The sequence below is a fragment of the Xenopus tropicalis genome, chromosome 5 (assembly GCF_000004195.4).
Source record: "Xenopus tropicalis strain Nigerian chromosome 5, UCB_Xtro_10.0, whole genome shotgun sequence".
NCBI lineage: Eukaryota > Metazoa > Chordata > Amphibia > Anura > Pipidae > Xenopus > Xenopus tropicalis.
In genome coordinates, this window is record NC_030681.2 from 65,149,851 (window position 1) to 65,177,539 (window position 27,689).

Genomic DNA, 27,689 nt, shown 5'->3' on the forward strand with positions numbered 1-27,689 from the left:
ATCATTGTTCACCACTCAGATGAGTCCATAATTGCTGCACACAAAAGAAAACAACATCCCCTGAAAAATCTAAAAGCTATTATTGACTGTTTGCAATGGTAATAATTCTTCTCACACTGATATTTATATAATATGCTTTCAAAAATTCTTTTAAATAGTGCATGTCACACACTATGCCACCTTGACTGAGGCTCTAACATATTCCACTGAGGTGTACTGTAGGGGAATAAATATTGAAGATAATGTTTATAGTTGCTATGAAGGAGCTAAATGTCTCTGCTTGCTATACCTCACAGTCAAAGGAGGTTTTGACGTTAAACATATCTACTTGGTAGAGCTAGAAAGTTGGACACTACTGTACTAGGTAAACATTGTCATACCCCCATGTGTAATAAAAGGCACAATCTTTGCCCAGGCGCAGTACAAGTGGCAACCAATTAAATGTTTGCCCTAGTAATTTATACCTGCTGATTGGTTGCTGTAGGTGACTAGACCTCTAAGTGAAAAGACCAAATTTTTAGTTACAGAACACAATGTTTATGATTACTAGGTGAATTACCTAAAGTGGACCCATCAGCATAACTACACATAGTACTTGCATCCAGTTTATCTGTGGTGTCTTGTATTAAAATACTTTTCCCAATTGTGTGAGCAGTCTGCAGACAACATGTAGTATAGAGATGGGTGGGGTCACTTTAGTATGATTGGATTACTAATCATACTATATTGGGTATACATATTGGGGTACAAGAAGCATATGCAGGTCTATCAGGAATCTGGTAGTTGGGTCCGGTTTGAGGGTTTCCCACCTCAACGTGTTGCAGGCTTTAACTGTAGAAGGGATAATCTGCTGCAATGCAAAAAATAATTTGGACAATTTAGGCATAATGGATATTTGTTTGCTTTGCTAAATTGTAAATTCCTAGATTAAACGAAAATTTCTGTTGCTTAGCTCCTATTGAATATATTTTCTAAAACTCGAAAGAACATCACAAGATTTCAAAAAGTTCTCACTGAACAATTACACTGTTCCCAGTCAATTAGTTATAAGTAAGTTAAAAGTAATTTTTTTTTGTAAAAAGTAGTAAACAACTTCAGCAATCAGTGTATAAAAAACACAGCATATTTGCAAATGAAGCTATATACATACCATGCAAAATGCTTCCAGCTTGCAATTTCCACAACCTGTAAAGTCAGACAGTTAAAGGGTTGTTAACCTTTAGGTTCATTTTTAGTAGCTTTTCAGTTGGTCTTTATATGTTTTTTTATTTTTTTTTATAGTTTTTAATTTATTTATCTTTTTTCTCTGCCTCATCCATCTGTTAGATTGGGGTCAATGACCCTAGTAGCCAAAAATCTATTGCTCTGTGAGGCTAGAATTTTATTGCTACTTTTTATTACTTCTCTTCCTATTTATCTAAACTGGATTAAAGGTAAACTGGACCCCAGCAACCAGATAGCTGCTGAAAATCCAATCTGGAGAGATGATGCACAAACAGCTAAATAATTAAAAAGCCATTCGAAATAAACATGACAACCAATCGCAAATAGCATATTGTCTTAAGGTGGCCATACACGTGGCGATCCGACGATGTTTCGTACGACCATCGGTCGCACGAAACATCGTAAGATCCGCCACACACCATTCAGGGCTGAATCGGCAGGTAAGGAGGTAGAAACAATAGGATTTCTACCTCCTTCTTCCGATTCAGCTCTGAAGGGAGAATTTTGGTCAGGCGCCTTCTATGGCGCCCGGTCAAAATTTTCAAACTTGTCCGATCGGCGAGTCGTCTGATATCGGCAGCTTCCTGCGATATCGGTCGACTCGCCGACATGCCATACACGCACCGATTATCGTACGAAACGAGGTTTCGTACGATAATATCGGTGCGTGTATGGCCACCTTTAGAATTAATTTAAAGGTGGACCATCCCATTGAACCGTAGTGAAGGTAAGATAAAGAAACAAGAGAACTGCTGGTATGCTTGATAGAGAGACAAACACTAACTTGAGTACAAAGGATCAACAGAAAGGTTGTCTGACATGGAAGTGGTGATGCGTTGGTTTCATGGTGCAGCATTGACTGTATAATTATGATATGCATGGAAGAGTCACCAGGAGGAGGCCTTACCTAGAACCATAAACATCATTAAAGTCTGAGGTTATCAAACAGTATCTAGACAAGTCATAGGCCTTTTGTAAACAAGTGCTGTAGACTGATGAATTAAAAATAAACTCTTTGGCCACCAAAGGTTTGTTTGGGGGGAAAAAAAGAAGCAGCATTTTGAAGAAAAAAAACCACATTGCCAACTGTTAATCACAGGGGTAGTTCCATTATGCTTTTGAGTTGTTTGTCAGTCAGTGGCACAGGACACGTTTTATGTGTAGAGGAAAGAATGGATTACACTTAATTCTGGATGTCAATGGGAAATATTTTAAAGCCTTTCACATGGGCCAGCAGTCATAATTTTAGGGTTGTGTCAGAATCTGTGTACTGTTTGTTTAGCTGAAGCTGTGCTGTGCAGATTAAACCATGTGCAAAATGTGAACATATATTTAAGGTCTAAGAAATAACTAGACAATGTGAATGCTGCGCACTTTAATCAGATCATCTTTTTCCCATCTTGTGGTACAGTTTAGTTGCTATTCTAGTAAATGTTTTCCAAAGCCTTGAACTCAGTTGAATTTAGTCCAAAAAGGACAGCTGAGCAATCTACAGGAAGAAATCTTTTCCTAGAAGTATGCAGTTCCAAATCTTTACAAAGTCTTGCACTGCCGAGACATCAGAGCTGGGCATGCAGATACCCTGAAAAAAAAGCCTCCAGTCACTGTGTGCACAAGACATGAAGAGAGGAGAATGAATAATTTCATTATAACTTTAGAAAGCAAAGTGTGCTGCTTCTGAGAACCACGGCAGCAATGCTTGGTCCAATTCGTCAGTTCAGAGGCAGCTGTTTCCTGACATTTCTGTAAAATGTTGTGGAAAAATTAATGAAGGTGGTACAGTAATGGTTTCAAGCTTAGCTTGTGGAAAATATGACAGTGTTTCCATCAGCAATTAAGAATGAACAGGGCTTTTTTTTTCCTGGAGTGGGAGAAGTATGTAGTTGAAACACACAGGAAGGAAAGGAGACAGCAAAGCTATGGGGTTGCCTTAGGTCAACAAGTATTATGAGTAAGTGACATTGTGTGGGTGATCCCAAAAAATAAAACTGTGTTCCCTTTAAGGGAATGGGACATTTAGGAATAAAATTTCTAATTGAATTGAAAGGGACCCACTGTAATTTCTCGGCTTACAATATATTTTTTTTACAATAAGGAGACCTCAGCGGCTTAGTCTGTGGCTTCTCATGTTGGTTTCCTGTAAATTCATCTCAGTATAAAATCATTGCAATGAATCACTGAAATAGACATCTATGCAAGGGCTAGGTGTAGTGCACATTTACACAGAGCATGGATATGGAAGTCACTTAAGCGAACAGTTTCTCTGTGGCACCCCCCGCCCACAGTGGTGCATCTCTTACACCAGTGATCCCCAACCAGTGCTCACCAACCACTTGGATGTTGCTCCCCATGGCCCCAAAACAGGTGCTCATTTTTGAATTTCTAGTAAGGAAGCAAGTTTTGGTTGCATAAAAACCAAGTATAATGCCTAACAAAGCCTTCTGTAGGCTGCCAGTCCACATAGGGCATATTAAATAGCCAATTATAGCTCTTATTGCTACCCCAAGGATTTTTTTTCATGCTTGTGTTGCTCCCCAACACTTTTTTAATTTAAATGTGGCTCATGGGTATAAAAGGTTGGGTATCCTTGTCCTACACCATGAGGCATATTTATTATAGCATGTAAGCCAACATCACTGGTGATGTTGCCCGAAGCAACCAATCCGCAATTAAATTTGAACGGTCACCAACAAGTTGGAAAACTATAGCAAAGATCTGATTCGTTGCTATGGGCAACATCACCAGTGATGGTAGCTTACATGCATCACAATTTTAATCGTATTGGTGCAGACCTGAAGGAAAGGTAACAACTAAGTAAGCTTTATTTGAAAGGTCTATATAAATAAAGCCATAAGCACTCACCAAAAAAGCTGCACTCAGTCCTCTATCAAAAGAAAAACAGGATTTCTTGTCTTCTTTTGTGTATACATGTTCTTTGGTATCAGACTTCCTGTTCTCTGAAAAATCCTTCAGGTGCAGGGGCACAAGTCTGCTCAGTTTGCTCTTCTCTCCCTCTCCCCCTCTCTTTTCATCCTACCCCTCCCATCTCTGTGTAATCTTAAGCAAACACAGGGAGATTGGCTGTTTACTCAGTTATGGTAAAGCTTTCTGCAGAATAAATCAATAATTGTAAGCTCTATGGGGCATGGACCTCTTTCCTGCTGTCTCAAACCACATGGCACTTAATCTCTCTGTATTTATACTTGTATATTGTATTTATTATGACACTTGTCCTCCCTGTGTGTAATTGTGTATATTGTACAGCACTGCTACAAGTGTCCTTGTAGCGTATAAGTTAAGTTATACATACATACATAAATATAGCATTCTAGCTTGCACTATTGTGATTAATTTATTTACAATAAAATGCAAAATGCCTTTCCTTCTCGTTTAATGAAGTAAAGGGATTCTGTCATAATTTTTGTGGTATACTTTTTATTTCTAAATTACATTGTTTACATAGCAAATAATTACACTGTTTACATAGCAAATGTTATTCTTGAACCAACAAATGTATTTTTTTTTAGTTGCAATATTGGTGTGTAGGCAGCCATCTCAGTGCATTGAGTCTAAGCTTTCAGAAAGAGCCAACACTACACATTAGAACTGCTTTCAGGCAACCTATTATTTCTCCTACTCCCATCTAACTGGAGGAGTCGCAAGCCGGACTTGAATTTCTTACTAATGAGTGCTATTATGATATCTGGGATACTGGGAGCTGCTATCTTGCTCCCTTCTCATTTTTCTGCTGATCAGCTGCTGGGAGGAAGGCAATATCACTCCAACTTTTTGTACTGACAGACAATTTTTAAACATTGTGTTCTTTTACTTTAGGGATATTTTCTGGGGAGCCTTTAAAATATGCAAAAAAAATTGTGTAGTTCCACTTCTGTAAAAAAATGGTGGCTTTTATATACCTAAATAAAAAACATAGAATTGGAAAATGCAAATTGATATGAAAAGTCCAATGGCACCCAAACAATACCATACATTCATGGGTTTTATAGAGTGGCAAAAATTTCACTAACCTAATTTTTAGGTTTGACCTAAGAAACCATACATTCTGAAAACTTCAAAATGGGCAAATATCTTTCTACACAATTTTTTATTACATTTTTATAAAAATGTCTAAAAAATTTTAAAAATCCCCCTCGCAGCTTCCACGGTTTGTCCGATACCAAAATAAAACTCCCTAAACACGGGCAGATTTAGCAAAATGTGAGCTTATTATATAAAATCTTACCCACCTTCTATTCATTTCTATGAATTTATGTATGAAGCTCTAAACTCACGTTTTGATAAATCTACCCCATAATGTCAGGGCCTATTGAACAGTTTGGTACACCTATACATATTGGGCATAAAAGCATGTGGTATGTAGGGGCCCCATCATGAAAATAGTGCATATGAACTATCATGTCTGTTATTCCAGCTACTTAAACACCTTTACTGCATCTTATGTAGGGAAAAAAAAGTTTCTAAAAAGTCTAACACTTGCTCAGTGGGTGGCATTTATTTCAAACAATAAAACAACGATAAAACACCCTAAATATGAATGCCAGAGGTGTAGTGAATAGTGTTATGCCCCATATGCATAGGTTTACCAAATAAAAATTGGGCAAATGAGTATGCCCAAAGACCACACATAAGGCTAACTGTTTTGTATTTTTTCAATTTTCTGTGTAAAACTATAGTAAGTATACATTTACATTTGCATTTTGTATTGTTAACAGATTGGTGCAACAGTGAATGTATTTGTCAAATATACAGGACACAAGGTCATAGTGTGGTCTATATAAGATTTTTATTTGACTCTCTTGATTTTAAATCACAAAAATAGGACTCGTTATCCAGACTGCTTGGGACCTGGGGTTTTCCAGATAAGATGTCCTTTCATGATCTTGGATCTCCATACCTAAAGTCTACTAATAAAATAATTAAATTGCCAATAAAAAATTATACATAATAAAATGCTACAGCTCTAAAATGGGCTGAAGTTGCAAGGCTGTTGGGCTTGTTACACAGGTGTTAAGTCTAATTTGGGTGCTGAGATCATCCAAGTATAGAGTATGTAGGCAGAAAGGAAGCAGCCCGACTTCTGCTCCTTGCCGCACTGCAATGCCAAGACCAATTAGTGATGAAATGCTCTCATCTGTGGAGGAGAAAAAGACACTGAAACTATGATTACACAGGAAGGAGAAGCAGATGAGAATAATCTAAATACGCAGTGTGCAAATCTGGTCTAGCCGATGGTCAACCGCGGGCATTTGGTGTTTGGGGGCCCTCATGCTTTTTAGGGTATTTTGTCCTGTGTTACCCTGCAGTGGCGTTTTTTAATGTGTTTCATCACAAAAGAGCACGATTTTATGCAGCCCATTGTTTCTTATAGTCACTTCACCAGGTGGAACCGCCTACACTGCTTGTCTAAACTCTGTAAGCCTGCCTGCCTGCTTATATGTATAGATTTAAATATACAAAGAAAATTGTTCCTTCCACACAATAAGCCTGCAACCATATTCTACTAACAAAATAACATTATAACATTACAGGTATGTGATCCCTTATCCGGAAAGCCATAATCCAAAAATCTTTAAATTATAGGAAGGCCATCTCCCATAAAGTTCATTTTCCGATAATCTAACTTTTAAAAATGATTTCCTTTTTTCTCTGTAATAATTGAACAGTGCCTTGTACTAGATGGTAACTAAGCTGCATGACTCCATATTGGTGACAAAACAGTCAAGGGTTTATGTAAATTGAAATGATTTTTAGTGATCCACAAAAACTCCAGGTCTCAAACATTACCTATAATTGTCTGCTCAGGTCCCAAACATTACCAATAATTATGTCTAACTTTTTTTAAATTATACATAAAACTGTTTCCACTCTTGCGAGAATGCATACTTTAGTATTTTCATTTGATGTGTTCAGCAATTACTAACGCTATAATAATCTTTTACAACAAAAGAGACATGTTAATGTATTCAACAACAACTCAGAGCTAACACCTTTTATGTGAATTTCACCAGATTCAGTTGTCAGCTGCTTCATCCCAATAGATAGATATGCAGAGCAATGAAGAATGACCTGGGAAAAATGAGTGATGGTACACTGCAAATGTTTAGGAATCATTTTTATTGTTTCCGTACTCAGATGGTACATATGTTTCTACGGGCTATGATGTGGTCTAAAGTGTTCTTTACTGTGAAACATTTATTTAGTGTTGCAAATACATTAAACTTATAATGTTTCTATCATATAAATAGAGGGTTTGTGTAGAGGGGTGACTGTGATCACACAACTAGTGAATTCTGAGTGTGTAGGTTGTGATTCCTCCCACTGTGCAAATTAGACAAAACACCTTGCTTGTGATTGAGTGTTACTAAGATATTTTTGTATACCAATGAAGATTATAGCAGACTCTTTCTTATGGGTTCTGAGAAAATATGCATCCCATTGAATTGCCATTTTGTATGCTGAAAGGATGCACCGATGAATAAAGGAGCAAAGATTTTTTTGGATATATATTTCCACATAGTTATTATAATTCCCATTTAAGCACCTCTTTTCCAGCATAAACAATCCCTTCTTGGCCAGCCAACTGCTGAGTTACTCTTTAGATAAACCCTTAACTTGTAATCATTGACTTCCATCTAAGTTTGGCCTTAGGGGAAAGTGCAGGCTTCTCTCAGCTGAGAGAAAGAGTGGAAGCATCTTCAGGAAATATAAAATCATTGTTAGTATCTGTGCAAGAATTCCCCATGATTACTTCAAGGGGTGCCAGACAAACCCAGCATTAATATTTAAAACAGCTTCTGGAGAAGTATGGGAATTAAAGCTGGAGTACTACAAAGCTAAAGCAAATGAGACATTCCTCATGGGTACAAATTAATGGTGATACCTACATCTTCTGTGGCTGTGCAGTGTTTCGTAAGTTAATATTACTGAAAACTGTTAACATATTTAGTGCAGCCAAACTGTCAGATTTTCTGTTCACCAAGAAGTCTGAAAAGACTGCAGAAGTTATGATTGTAGCATATTCACTGTTATTCACGCCCAACAAAGTAGTACTGGCTCAGAATGGTTTACAACTGAAGTCACTGTAATTGGAAGATCTTGAAATCTTTCTGTCTAGGAGTCAAATTCTTGAACTCAAACTGTGAATATGAATACTAGGATGAATGCTAGTCAATCGTTACAATGTATAGCCTTTTGTAAACATCCCAGAACATGTTTTCCCCATAAATTTTCCTTTGCTGAAAAACCAGCAGGTTATAGCTGTAATAAATATATATTCTGGCTTGTTAAATCCTTACACATATCAAAGACTAGATCTTCTACACCCCCCATGAAAACAACAAAACTACAGTTGCTGCTTTGCTAAATATTCATGGCTATGGTGAAGAGATTTAATTGTGCTTTTGTGTGTGTGGCAACAGGTTTATTAAGCACTTTACAGAGATTGCTCTTCAAATTTAAATGAGGCCCTCCCATAGTGGAGGTTACAGTCTATGTTCCTATCACATTTGCACAATTCACAAGGAGGAAACTTACTAAAACAAACTCATTATAGATAGTGCTAGGGTTGTTCCAATGTTATACAAAAGCATAATCAAAACACTGATATTGCCAGGTCCATCACAGTTTGAGAGACCAATGGTAGTGGGACACTCGTGTAGAGTTTGCATTGATGGTCATATAAACTATAATGTGCAGTATTCTGTAGTGTCAGTGAGGCTGCCTTCTTTTTATATTGTTATAGTTATTAGATCTCTTTTAGAGTGTCCCTTGCCAGAGTAGATAGGATACGGCTTGTGGAAATCTAAGTGCTGCTAATGGGGAAACCTGAGATCACAGAACAATAAATTGTGCTCATTAGCTGCATCATCCCCAAGATTCTGTTTCCCTCATGTAAAAGCCAGAGCTTACAAAGCCATTATCTTGCTTCAGATACACGGCATAACATAAAGTTGTCCTGTCTGTCTTGGCTTCCATATATTTATGTATATATTTAGTAGATTAGATTCTATTTCTTGTATACTCTTGATGGCTCATTTACAAGCTCCTGTAAATGAAAGTAAAACTGTTGTTTAAAATGTTGTTTATTTGTGCAGTTGCTCAATTCAGCATCCTAATTGAAAACCCCATGTGCAGCAAAAACTCACATCAAATATTAAAAACTATGTAACTTGTGTTATCCCACTTAGAATTATGGTACACAATATAACATGGTGTTTAGTACTGTTACAATGAACACTAGAAGGACCTATGACCCAATGACAAAACATAAATATGACAAAACATAAATATGACCCCCCCTTTAGTCCATTTTTACATCAATATAATTGCACTGTAAATAGCTCATATGCTCAACATATCCTGGAGCTCTTAATTATCTCTGAAGCCTCATAAAAGGTCATATATGTCCAAAAAACAATGCAAGGCCACTTCCTGAACAATACACATTTATAGTCCAAATAAACAAGCATTATGATGTCCTGCGCCTCAAATTCCATGCATATTACTCCCAGCCAGAGTGCAGCACATACTGTAAGTGTATATTGTGTCCCTCACCAGTGGCGTTCACCATCAAACATGCCTTATATTCGCACCATAGATGCACAGTTTCCTATATAAAATATAAGTTTCCTTTGGCAATCAGGTGTTCCACACATCCACTGGTGCTATCACAAGACAACCATGCCATCTCAACTGCCTCAGCTGTATTCCAATATACACTCTCTTGCAAACATAGTCACTAGAATTAGCAAGTACATGTCCCAAAGCTCCTGGCAATAGTTTTTTTCATCAGGGCTCCTTTGCTGTCCTTCTCCCGTGTTCTTGCTTCTTTAGGGTACTGTTTCCATGCATCACTTAGGCCTACGGGGGTTTCACTGACGTATAAATGGGGTTCTTATCTGCATCACCCACCCAGAGAGCTTTGTGAATCTTAAGTGACCACTCTTACAGCACAATCTTATGATATAGGGTAAACAAGGTTTTGAGCTGTATTAAAAGGGGCATATATCTGTGGGAGATGGAGGTCCTTTTTGACATAAAAATGGACTAAAGAACACTTTGTCTTTTTATATAAGATTGGGGTGTCCTAAGTCTCCTTTAATTCTACAGTTAATATGCCCTTGTGTCTGTTGGAAGAACCTACTGGTAAATAAAGCTTTATAATAAGCTCCTCTTCTCTGGTGTTAACTAACCAAACTTGGCTAGTCTTTCTTCATAATTTTCCATACCTTTTACCAGCACAGTTGCCCTTCTTTAGACTCAATTCAATAATATCTTTTTTGAGCACTGGAGACCAAAACTGCATGGCATATTCTAGGTGGGGCCTTACCATCGCTCTGTAAAGTGGGAGAATTACCCCCTCCTCCCACACATCTGTGCCCCTTTTAATACAGATCAAAACCTTGTTTGCCCTTGCAGTAGCTGACTGGCATTGCTTGCTTTATCACTTCCTTTAAAAACTTGTCGTTATTACCTAAATCATGATGATGTAAGGCTTTTCTTCATTTATTACTTAAAATTTTATTCCGCCGCCACTATTTTAACGAAGAACGGAGAATTAAGGGCTTAATTTTTTTTTGGAGAAGAAGGTGAGAAACGTATAAACAAAGTACAGGTATCTTTATTTTTACCCTGACCCCAAGTAAGGTATGCGCAGGTACTGTATTGTGTTGAATTTTTATTTATTACTGGATTTGAAAGGATAGTCTGAATCGGGCACAGTATTTACTGAATCATAATCCTATTAATTATCAATATATATTTGTATACTTGTTTACAAGTCAGTGTGCCTTTATTACCATTTTGGAGGAAGAGGTGCAATTGTGAGTAATCCCACTACAATCTTTCCCCAGAGTTCCTTTTTTTTAATTTCCAAGCTTTTTATGTTTGTATAACCTTATTTGTAAAGCACTGCTAGGATATACAACTCTGTACAATTTTACAATATAGAAAAGAACGCACAGGCAAAAATGATAAATAACAGTAAATAAATATCTATATATATTAATATACTGCTGTTTACACTGCCCACTAATAGAATAGGATGGGGGAGTATCATGCTAGATTGGCTTTATTTAAGGAAGCTGTAAATGTTACTTAAAAACAAAATATTGTTTTTTGTGCTCCTGTGTGATGTTAACAAAAATACTTACAGACCTGTGCAAAATGCTGTGTGCTTTGCAAAAACAAAATGCATTTTATCAGGTTAATGAAAAAAAAATTCCTTTCTTTGGAATCATTCTCCTTAATAAATCTGATGCTTTTCCCTGCCAGCAGTTTTAGTTCTGTTATAGGATAAGCAGATGCACATTTCCATATTTTATGATAGATGTAATAGCTGGTTAATGCACATACATCTTCTTTGAAATATTGTGTTTCATGACTGTAGTATGGATTAGACATTATTTTGTCAAAACCAATATATAAAAAGTATTAAAAACCCCACTGGCAGAACCTGCGCTTTTCATCAGATTCCAGGTTGCAATACAGAATGTCCCCTTTTTCTATGACTTATTTGGAAGGATTCCCTTGGGATACCGTTGTGGAATGTTAGTGAGCCTGGCTGAAGCAATAGAACAAAATAGAAGCAATGCTCTGACCATCCCTATGGGTTTGTGCTTACTGCAGGCAATGTAACCACACATGTCCTATTATTCTAGGTAAATGAGTATTACAGAAGCAGTGGAAACATTTGACTTTGATTTTTCCGTCTGGGTACCCTCCCCCTCAACTCAGGTCGTGCTGTCTCTGGGTATATTTAACAACAGGAAGCTGTTGGGTAGCAGATAGTTAAATCAGATAACTTTTTTTTTTTTTTTTTAACAGAAAAAAGTTTACCAGAGCTAAATATATACCCAGCAGTTACTATAAATAGCATGCACTTTTAGAAACCAGAGCTGCATTGAGTTTCTAGCTCGCCACGGTTTCCTTGGTTCTCATGAGACTGCAATTACTGCGTGGGTGGAGGAAGGCTGTCAGGTGTCACTTATCTTATCATGTGCTGTGGTGGTTGAGCACAGGCAGGAAGAACAAGTCTTAAAAAAAAAAACACTAGTCTTCTTTTAATAATTTGCCCTTTGCAGCAACTGAGTCTTATCTGACCACCCACGTTCATATGGTTGCTGACGTTGTGCTCACTTCATTTGCACAGGATATTTTTATATCTTTTGTATTCTTTTGAGGAACCGACAGAAAAGGCTGCCACGTAATGATTTATATCTCCCTCCGAATAGGCTACCCTGAAATGTTATTTCCATACAGCTGAAAGGGAGAAAGCTGCTCACAAAGATAGGGTAGAACTGCAAAGCTTGGGCACCTGCTTAACACCGATATGCCCCTCTTGAAGCAATTCATCATTCTTATTGTTCTACACAACAATATCAAAATATAAAATATAAATTACCAGTCATGAACCACTCTTACTTACAATGTTTTTTTTAATTACAAATGGCTTTCGACCTATGCTTCAACATGAACATTACTCTACTAACAAATCCATTAAAATCCTTAAATTCTGAAAGATTATTATTTGGTTTGTTACTATAACATAATATAGTGTCTCGGATTTAATTTCTAGAACAGTTTATGTTGGTTTATTCTATTGTAAACCCAGACCGTCAGTGACACAAGTTTTGCCCATCTCAATGACTCTGGTGCATTCTTGCACTTTTTGGGCCATACTAATCATATCCCACAGCTCTGCTGTACTAGAGCTCTGGGTGTGTTTTGGCCCTGCAGAGTGAAACAATACAGGTATGGGACCTGTTATCAAGAATGCTCGGGACCTGGGGTTTTCTGGATAAGGGATCTTTCCATAATTTGGATCTCCATAACTTAAAGGAACAGTAACACCAAAAAATGAAAGAGCTTTAAAGTAATAAAAATATAATGCACTGTTGCCCTGCACTGGAAAAACTGGTGTGTTTGCTACAGTAACACTATTATAATTTATATAATAAGCTGCTGTGTAGCCACGGGGGCAGCCATTTAAGATGGAAAAAAGGAGAAAAGGCACAGGTTACATAGCAGATAACAGATAAGTTCTGTAGAATACAATAGTGTTTTATCTGTTATCTGTTATGTGCCTGTGCCTTTTCTCCTTTGAATGGCTGCCTCCATGGCTACATAGCAGCTTATTTATATAAATTATAGTAGACTTTCTGAAGTAAACACACAACTTTTACCAGTGCAGGGCAGCAGCACATTATATTTTAGTTACTTTTATACACTTTCATTTTTTGGTGTTACTGTTCCTTTAAGTCTACTAAAAATTTTGAATAAACCCATTAGGATTGTTTTGCCACCGATAAGGATTACTTATATCTTAGTTGGGATTAAATACAAGGTACTGTTTTAGAATTGCAGAGAAGAAGGAAATCTTTTTTAAAATTAGAAATCTCTTAAAAATTAGGATTATTTGCTTATAATGGAGTCTATGAGAGATAGCCTTTCCGTAATTTGGAAATATCTGGATAACTGGTTTCCGGATAAGGCATCCTGTACCTGTACTAACTTGCCAAAATGTCCCATATTTGTGAATTTATTTTTTAATCCAGAACAATAAATTAACTGAACAGACGGGGTCATTTACAATAAATACAAATAAATGCAAAGTACAGTTACATTAAATATTAAGATTATTATTTTTGCAGCATTTAAATTTTCTCTTTACAGGTATAGAATGCAATATATGGAAACCCATTATCCAGAAAACTTCAAATTGGAAAAGGGGACTCCTCAACTGACCCTTTGTCTTGAGCCATTGCACCGAACCCCCATTGTTTCATACCAAATAATGGTATAAAATGGCCACAGCATTTATTCACATATTTATCAAATAAATATGCCCTTGCCAGCCTCACCCCAAGGCGGTATTCTAAAGCCTGAATTCCATAAGAGATCCCTAATATCCTCTGTCGTTCCTCACTAAAGACTTGACTTTCACTTTCATAGATGCCATTTGAGATCAACACTATGTCATTATATCCACAACTGAGTATTAGGCTGACTCTACCTACAGAGAGGATGGCCCCAACTCTGCTACCAGCAGGGGCTGCATGAGACAAGTTCAGCAAAACTGCTGTTGGTCCTGAATCTGCAGTGTCTCGATGTTAGGAAATCCAAGCAGTCTGTCACCTAGCACAAGTAGTAGTAGCGTCTGTATCTATAAATCCACCATGCAGAAGAGAACCTCTTTTCTCCCTCTATTAAAATTACCTGTGCAGTACTCTGCACGGTCTTACCGCTGCTGTGACAAATAAAACTTAAAAACAGTGGATATATAATAATGTATTTTAACAAGAGGAAGGCAAAAAACCTAGCCTGAATCCAGTGCCAATTATGCCTCAAGAGGGAACAAAATTCCTTCCTGACCCCAGTGCCGATTGGAAAAATTCACTGGATCAAGCATTTGTAAATAACATGAATGAATACAATAATGACTCTCACATTCGCATTTAGGTATTAATAGATAATATGAGAACATATAGAAGAAAACTCCTGACATTTTTGCAAAATATGCAAAAAAGGGGGGAGTGTGGGTGATAGAGTGAAGTTCTTCTTCCCCTGCATCATATCCCCCCTCTTTCTCCACCCCCAGCCCAGCTTTCTCCTGCCTTAACTCATTCCTTCTCACCTAATCAGCCCAGTTCTAATAATGACGCATGGGTCACTCAGGAGGAAATTCAAAAGAGACTTGAACATGTAAAGCTAAACAAAGGTCCATGACCAGATGACATTCATCCCAAGGTATTAAAGGAGCTTAGCGCTGTGATTGCCAAGCCTCTTCACTTAATATTTCAGGATTCATTGAGGTCTGGCATGGTGCCAAGAGACTGGCGAATTGCTAATGTGGTGCCGTTATTTAAAAAGGGATCGCGTTCTCAGCCTGAAAACTATAGGCCTGTTAGTCTGACATCAGTAGTAGAAAAGCTTTTGGAAGGGGTAATAAGGGATAAGGTACTTAAATACATTGCAGTTCACAATACTGTAAGTTTGTGCCAGCATGGTTTTATGCGTAACAGATCTTGCCAGACTAATTTAGTTCCTTGATGCTGGAATGGCAGTTGATGCCATCTACTTGGACTTTTCTAAAGCATTTGATACAGTACCTCACAAAAGGTAATTGATCAAATTGAGGAATATTGGCCTAGAACATAATATTTGTAATTGGATAGAGAACTGGCTGAAGGATAGATTACAAAGAGTTGTGGTTAATAGGAACATTTTCTAATTGGGCCAGTGTTATTAGTGGAGTACTGAAGGGTCAGTCCTTGGTCCTTTGGTCCTTTGCTTTTTAAATTGTTTATTAACGACCTGGACGTGGGCATAAAGTTTCTATTTTTGCTGACGACACTAAATTACCTTGAGTATGCAGTGTAGATTTGGGCTCCAGTCCTTAAGAAAGATGAGCTGAAGAGAATGCAGAGACGTGCAACTAAACTGGTAAAGGGGATGGAAGATTTAAGCTATGAGGTTCCCATACCTGTACTACATTTTCCCCCTTGTCTTTATCGAATGAAAGGCTGTGGAAAGTACCATAACCCCAAGCCTGACCAAGGGCTCAATAGTTTTCTTTGTATGGCTGCTGTGACAAGAGGCACATATAGGCTGTGCACCACTGTGATATCAAATACATTCACACTCCCATCATCAACAGAAATATCACAGACTCCCTCACTTTTATGTGAAAATGAAAGTGTATTAGAATCACTTATGTCAAAATGTTCTCAGAGATGCACAGCTGCAATTAGTTATTACCTTAGTGTTCCCTCTCAGCACCCAAAGAGTCACACAAATGGTATGTCAGTAACAAGTCACCTTCCTTCCTTTCTTTACTTTTGTTAACTGAGGTGGAAGAAAGTTTTGCATTTTCTGTTACTGAGTTACTAACTAAAATCAATCAACCTTACAACATCCTCTTTGCCAAATTTAGGGCATGTTTCGTGATTCAAGATAAGTAATGACAATGTTCAAAAATAGAAAACAAAATATGAAACTGTGTATAAATGTAAAAGTAACAAGGTTTCTTTTTTTATTATTGTCACTTTAGTGGGTAAAGTATGTACAGAAAATGTAACAATGGTATTAAATCAATCCATTAAATATTTTTGTCCCATGTTTTTAATAATACCACAGCATAATAATTTTTATTAATTACCAAGCCTATTGCAGTGTTGACTGTTTACCATCACAGAAGCCCCAGAATAATGAGAGAGAGTAGCTCTACTTAGCATGTAAACTCCTGTTCTTCTTGGTATGTTATTGCCGCAGACAGCTTGAATTATGGAGCTCACTCTAAAGCATTAACTCACAAGAAATCTCATACTGTACTTTGAAATAGAATCTCAATCTGAATCTATCAGTGGACCACTTTTGTGGCTTTCTGTGTCTGCTGAGCAACAAACAGTTCATCATGCTTAACTCACACTTCATATTAGCTGGAATGTTACTAATCCACCTAGACATACCATAACCCATTTACTCTTGTGACGGATATGAAGCAAAATTCTCAGAAATCAGTGGTAAGAGTTTTGATTGTGGCTCTAAATATTTGCACAATTATAGTGAAATTTAAAAAATACAACTACAGACTTGACTGTTTAAAATATAAAGTTACACACAACTAGATTGGCTATGCTGTATTCAATATATTGTAGCAGAAAACTTACATTGTAAACTGCTCTTCAAAAGGATTAGTCAAGACATTAATGCTACTTTCATTTTTATGGCAATTTAACTTATTTTCAATATACACCTTACTAAAACTAAATGGAATGTTCATTCTATTCTTTGATATTATAAGAATTATAACAATAGCATTACATTTTTCTCTAGGCCCTCTCTAGATAAAATATATAAAATAATCAGGTATGGCAGTAAGACGAATATAAATCATGCTATTTTGTGTATAAGACGAATATGACATTTATAATTTTAGGAGGTTGGCCTACTGCATTTCTTAGTAGCCTTGGAGCCACCACTACAGCATCTTAGTTTAGCCCTACCCTGTTGCCCCTTATATGAATCTCATGAGTGCACATAAACAAATTGGCATTTTGGCACCTTGTACTTAGGCTACAAATAATGTGGTAAGCACTGACATTATTATATTACATTATATTATATTTTTATTTTATTCTTGCCTTCAAACATGATGTTTATCAAATATGTGGGCTGCTACATGAAAAAGGTGGTACAGCACAGGTTAAAATGTACATGTTACCTTGTTTAGTGTAGAGTCCTACCTCTTCATACATAACTCTTCAAACCCAGTTAACATCCTAAGTGATTGCAATGTTACTTGTTTGGTTACTTGAATGGTTGCTTGTTACATCTCAGGGTGCAATGCAAAAATGTATACAACTGTATTGTTTGCAAACACCAGACCTATTTTTTTTTTTTAATCATGTGAGGCTTGGGTGAAAATAAGGTGAGAACAACAGCAGTAGGACAAGCTGAAACAGAATAGTTTCTTCTTGCTTAAGAAAATAAAAGAGTAATAGAATAACTGTTTTTTTTTTTTTAATCGTAGCCTCCTACACACTTTCAGACTATGTGCTCAGTAAGACAAAAGCCAATGTTGTTCCAGTAATGTCAGCCAACAAAGTAGGTGTTCAAAGAGATAGATTTAGCTACTTGTAACTGTCTTTTTACTATCCTATGGAAATAAGTCTGTTTGAGCTTGGAACTTGCCTTGCTTTTAGGGAAAATATTTTCCATTCCTTCTGATGATGTTTGCACTTAATGTGTGTGATTATGAAGCACGGAATGTCTGGATATCAGAACAATATTCGTCAGGTTTATATTTGCCGTGTCAAATTATATTTGTTCTTAAGATTTTTTATGAGACTGCTTCTGCTTCTTACATTGTATTTTCAGTGAACTTATATGATATACTGCTAAAGAGTTTTTGTTGGCAACCAGATGTATATACAAGCAGATGTTTCAGATGTATAAACAGTTAAAGGGATTCTGTCTTAAAGTAAGCTTTATCAGAAAGGTCTATGTAAATACAGCCATAAGCACTAAGTCCTCTTTAAAAAGAAACACAGGATTTCTTGTCTTCTTTTTTCCTGTGCCAGAGTCTGTGCAGCTCTCTCCTCTCTCCTGCTCCCCCCTCCCATAAGAATGCTAAGAACTCCCCCCCTTCCCTCTTAGGAATGTGTGATCTGAGCTATACAGCAGCAAGCTTCCTGATAGTCTTACAAACTGCGCATGTACAGGGGGCTTTGGTCTTGGTGCAGGAGCGTGGCATTTTGGGAATTTTGTTTTGTTTTTTTCCCTATGACACTTCAGATCATCTAAACAGTCGAAATATGGGGAGACTTAAGGGCACTATTGAGAGAACTGAAGGTATGCCTGTAGCGTGAAAGTACCACTTTATTAGCCTTTCCTTGTCCATTAAATTTTATTCTTGAACCAACAAATTTATTTTTTTAGCTGTAATATTGGTGTGTAGGCAGCCATCTCAGTGCATTGTGCCTGATTCTGAGCTTTCAGAAGGTGCCAGCATTGTACATCAGAACTGCTTTCAGATAACCTATTGTTTCTCCTACTCCCATGTAATCTATTATTGCTCTAACTGCCATGTAACCGGAGGAGTCCAGATTTCAGTGCAGAAGTAGCCCTTAGGCATAGAGGTGGGACAGAGAGTTACTTTCACTTTCAATTCAGACCTTCTAAGATGTTGCTGCACTCCTCTTATTAGCCTTTCCTCCTCACGATCTAATTGTGTAACCAGTGCATGGACATGGGTATCAGGTCCCCCATACTGGCAAAGAAACAAGATTATGGCAGGATGTAAGGCTTGCCTTAATAACAGTGTCCACAAAATGGTGCCTGCTTGCTATAGAAGTAAATTCCAAGGCTGAAGAAAATAAAAATTAAAATAATTTTTATAGTGTAAGGGAAGTTTATTTTGATTGACAAATTTGACAAAATAGAAAACAATTTGGAATTATTTCCCCTTTAATGTATTCCAAAAAATGATATGTTAAAGAGGTACCTTTTACCTAAAAATTTTCACCTACCTCAAATAAATGCACTCACTCCTGAGTGTGGGGGCTATAGGCTTTTTTTTTTTTTCCCAAAAATACTTTTTTTCCCTTGCAGTGTTGGCCCTCACCTCCAGTAAAGGAAACAATTTTAAGGTGCCATTTAAGGATGTTTTTCAAATATAAAGATTGTTACAGACTCACTATTGTGGGCGCCTAATCTCCCCAATTTGCCATCCCACCTGCAAGAATTTAAATCGATGGTGGGATGGCATACACGTCACTTCGATGTTTCCTTGCAAGGCAACTTCAGAAAACCAATGCGATGCTTATACTATCCCACCGGTGATGAGCAGCTTTCTGAGCTCCAACCAGGAGAGATTAGCTAAGAGTATTCTCCTTTACAGGCTCTGCTGCCTTAGTGAAGGGACTGCAGTACTGACGCAGGTATCGGGCATAGTCTTCTCACTGATCCATGTCTGCTGTAAGGGATCCGGACCATTAAGGGGGAAACCCTAAGGACTTCATTACTACCCAGACTACTCTTCACAGTGGTGCCTTGCTGTTATATTTGTCTCACCCTGCCTAGGGGCGCTGTTACCCTTACCCCACCGAGGGGTGGGTGGGCTCTCGAGCAGGCCAGGGACCAAAAACGCCCCTGGCCCTGCCCATAAGATGCTGCGCTGGAATAAACCAGCGGACACTAGTAAATTCTGCTTGCTCTGCCCTGAACCTGCCTAATCCATTGCTACATCTGTATTGTGAGTATACTGTATAATCCTGTTGTTTATTAATCTTGGACAATAAAACCAGTTTTCTTTGAGTTTGCTGCAAAACAACTCCTGGAGTCCTCATCATTATTAAATCTGGCAGTAGGAGCTGTAGTTCAACACCCTCCATAACAGTCCTTCCACATAGCGAAGGCCCATCCTGTTTGTTAAAGTCCAGTGTACCCCATACTCTAACCTATAACTAGCTGGACTTGTCTGTATTACAGCCAAAAAGGGGTTACAAAAACAGTCTATTTTACATGTATATAATATATCGCTAGATATATAGATAGATAGATTTTGATTGCATTTATTATTTTCTAATAGGATAGAGTTTATTTTGTGCCAGTATAGGCAATTAGTTTTTCAGTTAAATGATAAGTATGCAGCAGGTAAATTCTGTAAATTCTTCAAAGCTGTTAATTACAAGCTAAAAAAAAGGTGTTCAGAAGTGTCATAGAGTTAATTTTCGTAGTTAATTTACACAGCAGAATATGCATTTTTTTCCTTGAAACTGTTTGAAAAGATTCAAGCAGAAGTTTAATTAACAATAATAAAAAACTAAGAAGTTGGTAAACAGGGAAAAAGTAAAATAAAATTGGCATATAACATAACTCCCAAAATTTTTAAAATGTAAAGAGGGACAAAAGAAATGGCGTGCGCAATGTGGTGAAATTTGTTTGACCACGCCCATTTTTGCTACCATGCCTCTAATATCACTCCCATTTTACAAAATTTGACAGGCTATTTAAAGTTTGAACACATTTCTGGGGGTTTTGTTTTATGTGTTATTACAGTTTTGCTAAAAAAAAAGGTGAAATTGCTGCAAGTCTCATTTCCTCCAAGAGACCTGTTTAGCTTGTTACAATTGTATCTAAGTGCAGGTGTAGCTTGTTAACTTTTCTGGGCTCTCTGCCAAAAGCTACTTTTTAAATTAAGTTTGAGAAACATTGTATCTTTTTTAGCGATCAGTGCAGAAGATCAAAGGGAAATGAGAGACTTTTCAGAAAGAATCTGGGACTGCAGGCTGACCTATCAAAATTGGGACTGTCCCACGAAAATCAGGATAGTTGGGAGATATGATATAATACACAAGAGTTAGCAATGATTCTCACCCTGAGGCTACCCTGATGCAGCTCCTATGATGCCGCCCCCTGTTCCCCCAGTGCTTACCTTACCTGCGCCAAAGGGGACCAAGGGGGGGCGCATCTCGCTGATGAATTTCCAGTTTAAAAAATGGAAATTCAGCTCTTTAGGTTACCAGAAGCATCTTTTTTTTGCCCCTGGTATCCGTGGGGGCGCTGCTGCCTTAGGTGAGTTTCTCAACCTAGAAAGCCCTAAATTACGGCAAGGCCATCTCCTATAAACTCCATTTTAATGGCGTCAAATATTTATAAAATATTTCCTTTATATAAACATATATAGGGAAGGAAATGTAGCATGCTGTTGCCACCATAGGGGTTGATTCTCAGCCTGCATTTTTTTTGCAGTCTGGGGATGAGCCCCATGTGACACTAGCCTTACTGAGGAACCTTTTTGTTGTGCTGCCGTAGGCTGCAGGGCACCGGTGTCTGTTCACATGTACCAGTCTGAACGTCTTCTGGAGACAAAATGTAAAGAAGAAAGTTGTTAAGGCTATTGTTACACTATGTTGCTCATTTCTCAACATCACAGCAGGGTCTAAAGTACCAAATGTGTGAGCAGCTATATTTTTGGCACTTAACATGCTGCCACAATATTGACATCAGTCCTTAAAGAAATAATACTGTACATCAGTTAATAGAGCTTATCCAGCAGAATCCTGCATTGAAATTCATTTTTTAAAAACACAAACAGATTTTTTTTATATTCAGTTTTGTTCTTCATTTCTCAGGGTATCACAGCCAGAAATATAAACGTAAAGGTAGCAAGATAACAGCTCCTAGTTGATATCAGAAATCCAAGTCTGGCTTGGGACTCCTCCAGTTACATGGGATTAGGAAACAAAAGTTTATCTGAAAGCAGTTATAATGTGTAGCGCTGGCAAAATGTACTGAGATGGCTGCCTACACACCAATATTTAAATGTTTTTAAAAATACATTTGTTGGTTTAAGAACAGAATTATAAATGGTAGAGTGAATTATTTGCTATTTAATGAGTGTAATTTAGAAAAGTACACTATAAAAATCATGAAAGAATACCTTTAAGATATTTCTTTAAAACTTGCATTGGCATGCAACTAGTTTTTCAGCAAACCTGAGGGCAGAGCTAGAACTAATAGTAGGCAGAAGAGGTACATGCTTAGGGCGCAAATGTGGAGGGTGCTAAGCACATACCTCTTCTGACACCTACCCCTAGTCTAAGCCATTTTTCCGACACTGCTGGCAAATCATTTACCTCACCAACCCTTCCCCTGTCATCAACACATGCAGGCATATGCCTGGGGGGGCAAGGTGACAAGAGTGCCACCCACCTCTGCTTAAGGAGGGTCTCAGTGTTCCTGGACCTCTTGATCTTTCGATATAAAATTATTTTATAAGATCAGTTGGTTATTAGACCTACTTAACTGGTTTAGTAATAAGCTGGAATATTGTTCAAGTTGTTTTTGAAGTTATATTTTCCACATTTAAATTTGGAAGTTAAGTAACCTAAGAGCATTTTTTTATGTACATGGTCTTGGATAACACTGAAATCACCAATAAAATGTTCATACTTTCCTTCTTAAAGCAGAGCCAGTAAAAATATAGACAAAATGTGTCTGCAATAATAATATGATTAAATTAGGTTGTTCATCCTGTCTAATGCAATAATTTATTGACAATAAAATGACCACAGAACAGACATGTGAAAAGTTTATATTACAAGATTTTTTATTCTAAAAACTTATATCCTTACCTTTTAATCTCTGCAATCAAAAGACTGTATTTTTGTTCTGACTACTTAAGTTTAATTTTCCTGTTAAGCTGTTTATACATTCCAGCATTTGGTTGGGCTGCATGGTCAATCCTGGTGGATTGAGCATTATTTGTCCTGACAGAAATTTTCTGTTGGTTGGACAAGAGGAAGTGAAGAGGAGCCACAGTTTCCACTTCCTGCTGTTCTGATTGTTCTGGTAGGCAGCTCAAGAGAATGAAACAATACAAAGGTGGTCAGCTTCAATATGGCCACCTTAAGTTTTTGAAGGCTTTGGGCTAAAAGGTATTATTTTGTATAAGTTTTTTGCAATTGAGACATTTAAGTGTTTAGGTACTAAACAAGATCTGAATGATGAAGTATGAAATCAAAATGTTCTGTGCACTTGGCAATAAGTTATCAAGGCATGAAAAAGGCCCGTCTTCTTCTGCACTGTTGGCTTCTGTGATTTCGTTATTTGTTTAGTAAAATTATGCTGGAACATTTTTCTTAAAGCAGAAGGACAGGTAAAAACTAAGTAAGCATTATCAGAAAGGTCTATGTAAATACAGCCATAAACACTCACAGAAAAGCTGCACTGAGTCATCTATCAAAAGAAACAGGATTTCTTGTCTCCTTTTTTGTAAACATGATGTTCGGGTGTCTGACTTCCTCTCTCAGAAAAATCCTTAATTCCCTGGGCCAGAGTCTGCACACCTCTCTCCCCTCTCCTGCTTCCCCTCCCACAAGCTAAGAACTCACTCCCCCCTCCCTTAGGAATGTGTGATCTGAGCTATAAGGGCTAGAGCTGTCGTCGTAAGCAAATGGAGAAACCTTATAGAGCTGTCTACTCAGATATGATAAAGCTTTTTGCAGAATACATATATTGTTCTAGATGTGGCAAATGTGGCAAATCTATTGGCAGTAATGCCAAAATGACTTCTTCTCTTTTAAATGCTTTGCTAAAGCAAAAGAAACTGTTTTAATGAAATTAGTTCCTTATACAAAAGGGATTATTCTCCATAATGTTTAAATTTTAGTATACGTAGAGAGTAATACTCTTAGACAGTGTGCAATTTATTCATTATTTATGTATTATTTATGTTTTTGGTCAGTGTCTCCTCAGTTTCTAAATTACAGTAGCAACCGGGCAGTAATTTGAAGTAAGACTGGATGATAATTAGAAGAGCAGTTTATTACACTGTAAATGTTATTTCTGTGTTGCGATCTTTTAAAACCAGATGGTGTCATTTTTATTGTGCATAAAGTAACTGATTTTTCATTAAAATATTATTTTACATTTACCTTACACTGTTGCAAACTTCAAATCAGAAAGATATGAAATACAAAGAAATAATAACAATAATATTCTGGCCTTTACAAAGTAATCTTTTTTGTCTGTCAGGGTCAGTGACTGACATTTGAAACTGAAAAGAGTCAGAAGAGAAAGGCAAATTCAAAAACCATGTTTAAAATAATGTATACAAATGAAAAAGTTAACCCAAAGTTGAACTACACTCTTTAATGCCTTCCTTACCTTTTATCCTCAGTTTTAGGGGCAATGACATAGGGTACTTTGTCATCTGCAGGAAATTGCTGCCCCTACAGGCTACAAGGGTCCTGGTTTGCCTTGCATTGAATTAGAAAAAAAACCTTACACACAGGGGCCCAGCATAAATGTGCACCTTCACACAATTATGTTTTAAAGTCACACCGAGGGGAAGGTATTTTCAGGAACTTTGTTACATGTGGCAGAGGCAATTTCCTGGGGCCCCCTCTCACCTCATGTGTCATTGTCATTAACGTTACTTTGCTAATTGTTTCAGAACAGGTGTAATTTATGGTTAACGGGTCTCCGTTCATATGAAACAAAGCAACTGCTCCATGGAGCATGGGTGTGCTTTTGGAGATGGGTTGGATGGGCAGAAAACATAAATGCAACATGCAGTAGATGTTATTGATTCTTGATATTGCATATGATTCTTATATGTATATAAAAAAGTATATTTTAGGTTAAAGGACAGGGAAAGGCTAAGTCACTTGGGGGTGCCAAAATGTTAGGCACCCCCAAGTGACTTTAATCGCCTACCTTTTACCCCGGGCTGGTGCCCCTGTTCTGAGAGAACCGCACCAGCCCAGGGTAGCTGCAGCGCTTCCTCCTTCCTGCTTCGCTCACGCGCACATGCGCAGTGGAGTGAAAAAGCCAAACTTTAACAGAGAAGTCGGCTTTTCAGCCCGGGGTACCTGTAGCGGAGCGATTTCTGCTTCCTTTTGTAAGGACTACATGACAGGCGCATGGGCAGTAGAGTGAAAAGCCGACTGAGTTCAGACTGGTTTAAATGTTTACTTTTCTTTTTATTAGCTATTTAATGATGTGAGTACACTATATTTATGGTTTAAATTAAGGAAATAGTTTATATAATATGCAGGTTTTGCTAATACAGTTTTATCCAAAGATCAAAGTATTTTTAAACTGTGCTACTGTGCTAGTCAGGGTATTTTTTAACTTAAAGTGGCAGTAGAAAATGTGTATGTGTGTGCCCAGAGATAAATAACAAAATTGGATGAGTACTCAACAATACAGACAGGTAGGTATTGCAATCTTTGGGTCCTATGTAAATCTTGATAATTAGTGCTATAAGAAGGCTAGTAGCACATATAGCACATTGGCAAAAACTTTTTGTTCCTCCTTCTGTTAATCCTAACTGTAATCTGCCTGTTAATGCACACTTGGACTTTCCTGACTGTTATCCACACCATGTGCACACTTATAGGCAGATTACCGTCCTGTCGGTACGCACAAAAAAGTGAAGGGGGGACAAATTGGAGTTTTCTCTGCCAGTGTAAAAATTGACATCTGCCACTACAATAACAATGGCTATTATATATGATAAGGCAAGGATAAATCTAAAAGTCATGGCATGTTACCATTCAGTGTATGGGGTCCATCAGAAGGGCCTGCCTGACCAACATCTCGCTGATGTCAATTGGGCAGGTTTCAAATTTTCTGTCGGAGCAAGGAGTGCATCAGCTTGTTGATGTGGTCCCCTACCCAACGGCCTACATCCTGTCAATGTGATCCAATTGTATTGAATCAATCCAGTATCGCCCACCTCAAGGAGGGCATATTGGGAAAGGTCCACTCATTTGGCTACCTCACCAAACAAGTGGATCTTTCAGTGTATGGCCAGCTTAAGGCCTCCTACACTTCTCATTTTGGCATAATCACAGGTATGCATGAGGCCTCAGGCTAAATGTAAATGTAAGTTTTACTGGCACCTATGCCTGATTATATAAGGTGCTTTATATGTATAATTTAGGTTTGTTGGATGTAGCTGATTTTTTTTTTTTTTTTTTTTAAAGCTTTGTGCTAAAAGTTATAATATTGTTATATATTTAAATGCAATGTGCTTTTTCGATTAAGGCTGTGTACAAACGTTAACATAAAGTTGCAGCTTGGCTAAGAATGGGCAAAGCTATGCAGAGTGCCTTGCAGAGAACAAATAACTCACTTTCACTATTCATTTCCTGTGTGTGTTATTCTTAGCAGCTGTGTAAATTTTCACTATGCAAACATAAGTTCTGCCCAAAAATGTACGTATGGGAATTCAAACGTTTTGTATATTGTCCCTTCCCTTTTTTGCGCTAAGGGCTTCTTTCCTGTTAAGAGAAACAAATCTGATTAACATGCTTTTATCTTTGTTTCATTCCACAGAAAACAACAGCACAGCCATGCATGTGAGATTTCTATGGGACACAGGTAAATAAATTAAAAAAAAAGCTTATACACATAAGAATTGTATTAGTGGGGGTTCTGTGCTATCCTTAGTAGTAAGGGGCAATGCTGCATTAGTTTGTCTCTTGTGGATTTTGAGTTCTCTTATCCTACTGTTATTGTACAGTATCTGTATTGTAATATCCTTTTTAGGACCAAATCATTAAAATGTCTTTGGTATAAAACGCATATTCTTCCAATTGTTATAAACTAATAGCATGCTGAAAGTTGTGGTTAACAGCTGCTAGGATGTAATTTTTTTTCACATCTCATACCTATGCCCATAACTATAAATTAATCTAAAAGTACTTTTTTATAATGACACATGACATGGAATTGAATTTACATCTTGTTATATCCTACTTCTCTCTTTCCTAGTTCTGTATGGTGCTTTTTAGCAATTTTGGCAATTTATGGTGCTTTTTACAATTGGATTTAGTTTTAGGCAAGTATGGTGAGCAATAATGGCTCTGCCATCAAAGTGTTTGTTTTTATCTTGTTTTTTTTACTTATATGCAAATACGGGATTTTGGGAAACTAGTTAAACAGAAGGCTTCGAAATACAGGAAGGCCATCCTCATAAAGTCCATTTTAAGCAAATAATTCTAATTTTAAAAATGATTTGGATTTTTCCCTATAATAAGAAAACAGTACTTTATATATGACGTTTAACTACATAAATCCATATTGCCGGAAAAACAATCCTACTAGATTTATTTAAAGGAGAACTATACCCCCCGGGCCTTAACTAGCACTGCCTTGACCCCCCCTCAGCTCTCCTTTATCCAGGCCCTGATTTGTGGTGAGGCCACAAAGGCCCAGGCCTTGGGCGGCACAAACATAGGGGCGGCATGCCGCCCCGTCGCAGGCAAATTTTAAATTTTTGCTCCAATACGGAGCAATGGGGACCTCTCCCCACTACTCCGTACGGGAGTTTTAACTTTTGACGCTTGTGCATGCATGCAGTGGCGGGGGGGATGGGGGGGTGTTCACGCATGCGTGTTCGCACGGCGGGGGGGGCGACCTCGGGCACC

General features: G+C 37.5%; 1 protein-coding gene across 3 annotated transcripts in view; it reads left to right on the top strand.

The window, feature by feature from the left end:
* hivep2 (human immunodeficiency virus type I enhancer binding protein 2) overlaps positions 1 to 27,689 on the top strand; it is a 192,398-nt gene that overhangs the window by 142,661 nt on the left and 22,048 nt on the right. For all 3 annotated transcript variants that reach the window (XM_012963691.3, XM_004914605.4, XM_002937214.5), the window contains one exon: positions 26,596 to 26,640. The gene's annotated coding sequence lies outside the window, so the exon portion shown is untranslated. The remainder of the gene's footprint in view (positions 1 to 26,595; positions 26,641 to 27,689) is intronic.